The sequence below is a fragment of the Carcharhinus amblyrhynchos genome, chromosome 35, assembly GCF_965287045.1.
Source record: "Carcharhinus amblyrhynchos chromosome 35, sCarAmb.v2.hapA, whole genome shotgun sequence".
NCBI classification, from domain to species: Eukaryota; Metazoa; Chordata; class Chondrichthyes; order Carcharhiniformes; family Carcharhinidae; genus Carcharhinus; species Carcharhinus amblyrhynchos.
Genome location: NC_137358.1, coordinates 12,366,107 through 12,373,254, shown reverse-complemented (window position 1 = coordinate 12,373,254; position 7,148 = coordinate 12,366,107).

Here is a 7,148-nt window from a genome sequence, read left to right as displayed (position 1 = left end):
GAAACCCATGCAGACACGGGGAGAACGTGCAAACTCCACACAGTTAGTGACTCAAGCCGGAATTGAACCTGGCTCTCTGGCGCTGTGAGGCAGCAGTGCTAACCACTTCTCCCCTCTGTTGCCTTTGTTTTTTTTAATAGCTGCATACCTGTGTGTACCTGTTTACGGAGGATGGTGAATGTCTGGAACGCGCTAGCCAGGCAGGTGGTGGGAGCAGGTACGATAGAGCCATTTAAGAGACAACTAGACAAATACATGAATAAGATGGGAATGGAAGGATACGAACTCTGTAAGTGCATGTGGTTTTAGTTTAGGCAAGTATCATGTTCAGCGCAGGCTTGGAGGGCCGAAGGGCCTGTTCCTGTGCTGTACTGTTCTTTGTTCTAGGTTTAAAAAGTCTCCTTTACAATGGTTGAACATGCCAAGGTGCTTTGACAAAGATTATTATTACAAAACATTCAGGCAATCTCTGCATCACCGCCACTTCCTCAGAGCAGTTAGGGATGGGGGATGAATGCTGGCCTTGCCACCCACGAATGAAGCCCACAAACGAGTTTTAAAAATCAACAACATTCCGACAGCAGTGAGCCAGGAATCCCTTCCTTCTTTAGGCGCACCTTCACACTCACATGTTCTTTCCCTTTGGGGAACAGCAAGAGAAGTGGTAGCAGGATGTACATAAAAGGACGGGTGGTATCTTAACTGGAAGGGCACTAGCATTCTAGCAGGGAGATTTGATCGTGCAGTTCAGGTGCACTTAAACTAATAAGGTGGGGAGGAGGGGAGGATCCACCGCAGTAGGTCAGAGAGTACAGAGCCTTGTGATAAACTTAGTGAATGGGTTCACACAGGGAGAGTGTGCAAAACATGACAGGGACAGATGGTCTAAGGTGTGTTTGCTTTAACGCAAGGAGTATGACAGATAAGGCGGATGAATTTAAAGCTTGAATTACTGCATGGAATTATGACGTTGTGGCAATTACAGAGACTTGGATGAAAGAAGCGCAGGACTGGCAGTTTAGCATCCCAGGATTTAGACGCTTCAGGCGAGTGTGGCGACAAGGGGATTTTCACAGTAACTTCATTCCAGTGTTAATGTAAGCCTACTTGTGACACTAGTAAATAAAAGGATTGCCCTTGAGAAGGTGGTGGCGAATTCCTAAATAGTTACAGTTCCCTGTGGCGTAGGTGCATTCGCACTGCTGGCGACAAGGAAATGAAAAGTTCTCTTTTTTTTAAAGGCCATTTTCCTCCTTTGTGCAATCGCATGTTCTCATCGAAATGATCAATTAATCCTGGCCCCAAGGCCATTAGTGTAAGAAAGTCACAAAGGAATCCAGTGGGAGATGCAGAAGAATTTTATTTACTCAAAGAATGGTGAGATTGTGGAATTGGCTGCCTCAGGGAATGGCTGAAACTAATAGTACGGGAACATGAGCATTTGAGCAGGGTGGGAATTAGAACTTAGAACATTACAGCACAGTACAGGCCCTTAGATAATTACGACTACAGACTTAGATGAGAGAAAATAGGTGGAGGCTAGAATTGAGTATACGCACCAGCATGGAAAGGATTGGAGCCTGTTTCTATTTAGGGGGAGGTGATGGCCTAGTGGTATTCTCGCTGGACTATTAATCCAAAAACTCAGCTAATGTTCTGGGGACCCGGGTTCGAATCCCATCCGTGCCCCATGCTGGAATTTGAATTCAATTAAAAATATCTGCAATTAAAAATCTGATAACCATGAAACCATTGTCGGAAAAACCCATCTGGTTCACGAATGCCCTTTAGGGAAGGGAATCTGCTGTCCTTACCCAGTCTGGCCTACATATGACTCCAGGGCCACAGCAATGTGGTAGACTCTCAACTGTCCTCGGGTAACTAGGAATGGGCAATAAATGCTAGTCAGCCAGCATGTCCAATAAACGAATAAAAAAATATATTTCTGAGTCACCTATCCTGAGTAATTTTATGTTATCTCAATTACAATGATTAAAATGCAAGTTGTTCTTGCTATCACAGTTGGGGCCTCTTGTTGCACAATCTTATTTTGGAATGGGTGGTGGAGTTCACAGGGTCACTGCAGCTGTTTTGCAACGTCCTTCTCCTGCCAAGAACTTGTGGTCTCTGCAGCTCAGAGATATGTCAAACTCTGCTTATAATACTTGTGGCCTGTTGTGCAAGGGGGAGTATCACATACCAAAATGGATGGCAAACCTTTAAGGCACATAACCCTTCAAATGTATCTTCTTAACACTAATCCCACACACACACCAGATACTCTTTGTGAGTTTACAGGAACCTCTCTCTTCCTACCCCCTGCTCTCAATGAATTATTCATCCTATAAAGACATTACAGTAACTCTTCACAGCTCTTTAACTCAGTGTTGCCTATTGTTCAGGACAGAGCTTGGCTCTGTTAGCGTACCATGGATTCCAGACACATCCCAAACACTTGGACACAAGTTGTAAAGTCAGCCCGCAATGCCCCACTGTTTAAAATTCTCTTCCTTGTTTACACGTCCATTCCCAGCCCCCATCCCTCCCTGCTTCCGTGACCTACCCCAGCCCCTCAGCGATCTCTAAGATAAAAACAAAATGTTGTGGATGCTGGAATCTGAAATGGAAAGGGAAAATCTCAGCAGGTCTGACAGCACCTGTGGAGAGAGAATAGACATGATGTGGCGATGCCGGCGTTGGATTGGGGTAAACTCAGTAAGAAGGCTCACAACACCAGGTTAAAGTCCAACAGGTTTATTTGGTAGCAAAAGCCACTAGCTTTCAGAGTGCTCGCTGCCCCTTCGTCAAGGGAGTGGGAGATGCGTTCACAAACAGGGCATATAAAGACACAAACTCAGTCAGGTATCTTGTTTGCTTTTGAGTTTGTGTCTTTATATGATTGATTGAATGGCAGAGCAGACTTGATGGGCCAAGTGGCCTAATTCTGCTCCTATATCTTATGGTCCTTGAGGAAGGATGTGGAGGCAGTTCCGAACAGGTTCACTAGATTGATTCCAGGTTTGAAGGGGCTGTCGTATGAGGAGCCGTTGAGTAGCTTGGGCTTGTACTTGCTGGAGTACAGAAGAACGAGGGAGGATTTGACTGAGGTATATCAAATACTCAAGGGGATTGATAAAGTAAATGTTAACCCAATGTTCCCCCTTGTAGAACAGTCTAGGCCGAGGTCATAGTTGTAAAATAAGAGGAAGGAGGTTCAAGGCAGAGATAAGGAGGGTTGTGAATCTATGGAACTCACTGACCCAGAGAACAGTGGATGCAGAATCAATGGACTTAAGAAAGAGATAGATAAATATTTGATCAACAGCGGGATAAAGGGCAATTGGGAAAAGGCAGGGAAGTGGAGTTAGAATAAGATGGGGATCAGCCATGATCATATAGAATGGCGGAGTGGTCTCAAAGGACTGAATTGCTGACTCTCGCTCCTAATTCCTATGTTCCTAGACTGAGATCCATAGATTTCTCCATCAAGGGGTGTGAGGCTATTGCAGGAAAATGGTGTTGAAGTAGAAGAACAGCTATGATCTCAGATACAGTAGGGGCGGCACGGTGGCATAGTGGTTACCATTACTGCTTCACAGTGTCAGGGATCCGAGTTCAACTGCCAGCTTGGGTCACTGTCTGTGTGGAGTCTGCATGTTCTCCCCGTGTCTGCGTGGGTTTCCTCTGGGTGATCCGGTTTTCTCCCACAGTCCAAAGATGTGCAAGTAAGGTGGATTAGCTGTGCTAAATTGACCCTTTGTGTCAGGGGGACTAGCTAGCGTAAATACATGGGGATAGGTGGGATTGTGGTCGGTGCAGGCACAATGGGGTGAGCAGCCTCCTTCTTCACTGTAGGATCCTATGATTCTATGACAGTCACCGTGCTAGTAATCCAGAGACCCTGGGCAATGCTCTGGGGGGATCCGGGTTCAAATCCCACCACATTCACCATTGCTCAGAAGTGGGGAACATGACAGCAGTGATGTGGGCACTTGTTCAACATGTTAAACAACAGCTTGCATTTATTTGTTTTAAAGTTTACTTATTAGTGTCACTAGTCGGCTTACATTAACACTGCAATCACGTTACTGTGAAAAATCCCTTAGTCGCCAAACTCAGGCGCCTGTTCGGGTACACTGAGGGAGAATTTAGCATGACCGATGCACCTAACCAGCATGAAGGAAGGAGGGAGGAAACTGGACGAAACCCACGCAGACATGGGGAGAAAGTGCAAACTCCACACAGACAGTGACCCAAGCTGGGAATCGAACCCGGGTCCCTGGAGCTTTGAGGCAGCAGTGCTAACCACTGTGCCACCGTGCCATCCTTTAACATCTTTGGCACTTTTAACATTGTAAAATGGCGCAGCTGCTTCACAGCAGCATTATCAAGGGAAAACTGACACCAAGCCATGTAAGGAGATATTAGGGAAGATGATGAAAAGCATGGCTAAAGGGGTAGTTTCTAAGGCAGTTTAAAAGAGGAAGGAGAGGCTGAGATAACGAGATTTAAGGAGAAAGTCCAGAACCTGGGGCCTCAGCAGCTGAAGGCCTTGCCGCCAACAGTGGAGGGATTAAAATTAGTGATGCTCAAGAGGCCAGAATTGGAGGAATATGGAAACCTTAGGGATTGGAAGGATGGGGAGATAACCAGATTGGGAGCAGGGGCGGGGAGGAGGGGGTGGAGTGGATTTAAGACAAGGATGAGAATTTTAAAATCCAGACATTTCTTGAGCAATGTAGATCAGCAATGGTGAAATTTGAATTCAACAAAAATATCTAATGATGACCATGGACCCATTGTTGATTGTTGTAAAAACCCATTCCGGAGGGTGTTGGGCCTTATCCTGATGGAGCCCCACTCCCCCACCCCGTCCTCCCACTTCCCCCCTCTCCCCAGATTGGGTTAGCAGAAGATGTACTCCTCCCCCCTCCCCTATATAGGGACAATGTCCCTTTAAGCTGGTGCTGCACCATGTAACTGTGAAACCAGATCCCCTGTGTGTTCCTCCTTACCAGAACATGATTTTCTGGAATGAGGAAGTCCCTCTCTATTTAAAGAATTCCAATGCAGAAAAACTGAATGTTTTCTTTCTGGCAGTATGAGGAAGAAGGTTTTATTTGCTTCCTGTAACGTGGAACTGAATGTGAAAATCAAAACCATAAATGGTTTTAGTAACTGTTCATGTTAGGCAGTAAGATATAGGCTTGGGCTGACAAGTGATAAGTAACATTTGCACCACAAATGCCAGGAAATGACCATCAGCAATAAGAGACACTCTAAACCCTGCTCTTTAACATTCAATGGTGTTACCATCACTGAATCCCCCACTGTCAACATCCTTGGGGTTGCCATGACCAGAAGCTGAACTGGACTCGCCACATGAAACACAGTGGCTACAAGAGCAGGTCAGATGCAAGGAATGCTGTAGTGAGCAACTCAACTCCTGGCTCCCCAGAGCCTGTCCACCATCTACCAGACACAAAGTCAGGAGTGTGATGGAATACTCCCCACTTGCCTGGATGGGTGCAGCTCCAACAACACTCAAGAAGCCTGATGTCATCCAAGACAAAGCATCGCCGCTTGATTGGCACCACATCCACTCCCTCCACCACTGACATGGACGGCACAGTAGCACAGTGGTTAGCTCTGCTGCTTCACAGCTCCAGGGACCTGGGTTCGACTCCTGGCTCGGGTCACTGTCTGTGTGGAGTTTGCATGTTCTCCTCGTGTCTGCGTGCGTTTCCTCCAGGTGCTCCGGTTTCCTCCCACAGTCCAAAGACGTGCGGGTTAGGTTGATTGGCTGTGCTAAGAAATTGCCCCTTAGTGTCCAGGGATGCGTAGGTTAGATGGATTAGTGGGTATAATATGGGGGTAGGGCCTGGGTGGGATTGTGTTCAGTGCAGACTCAATGGGCCGAAGGGCATCTTTCTGTACTGTAGGGTTCTATGGTTCTGACACTGAGTAGCAGCAGTCTGAACGATTTAGAAAAGATGCATTGCAGCAATTTGCTCAAATCAGCGTCGCAGGTAGACGACGTGGTTAAGAAGGCCTTCTTAACCACCGGCCTTCATCAATCGAGGAACTGAGTTTAGGAGTCGGGAGATAATGCTGCAGCTGTATAAGGCCCTGGTCAGACCCCACTTGCTCAGTTCTGGTCACCTCATTACAAGAAGAATATGGAAGCCATAGAAAGGGTGTAGAGGAGATTTACAAGGATGTTGCCTGGATTAGGTGGCATGCCTTATGAGGATAGGTTGAGAGAGCTCAGTCTTTTCTCCTTAGAGAGACAAAGGAGGAGGGGTGACCTGATAGAGGTGTATAAGATGTTGAGAGGTATTGATCAAGTGGATTCTCAGAGGCTTTTTCCTAGGGCTGAAATGGCTGCCACAAAAGGACACAGGTTTAGGGTGCTGGGGAGTAGGTACAGAGGAGATGTCAGGGGTAAGTTTTTCACTTAGAGGGTGGTGGGTGCGTGGAATCGGCTGCTGGCAGTGGTGGTGGAGGCGGATTCAATAGGGTCTTTTAAGAGACTTTTGGATAAGTACATGGGACATAGTAAGATAAAGGGTTATAGGTAAGCCTGGTAGGTAGGGACATGTTTGGTGCAACTTGTGGGCCGAAGGGCCTGTTTGTGCTGTAGTTTTTCTATGTTCTAATTCACCAAAGATCCTTAGTCAGCACCTTCCAAATCCATGACCACTTCCATCTGGAAGAACACGGGCAGTAGATACCTGGGAACACCACCACCTGGAGGTTCCCCTCCAAGCCACTCACCATCCTGACTTGGAAATATATCGGCTGTTCCTTCGCAGCTGCTGGGTCAGAATCCTGGAATTCCCTCCCTAACAGCATTGTGGGTCAATCCACAGCACATGGACTGCAGCGATTCAAGAAGGCAGCTCACCACCACCTTCTCAAGGGCAACTAGGGATGGGCAATAAATGCTGGCCAGCGATGATTGAATATAAAAATATATAATTTTCTGGTGGGTGGGGGCCACTGGTAAGGCCAACATTCAGTACTCATTCTAAATTACCCTTGTTGTGACTTTGCCCTTGACTTTAAAATGGTGGTGTTGTGAGATTTGTTACTGTAAATTATCCTTGGGAAGATATTTAGATTTCTCCTTGAATCATTGCAGTGAT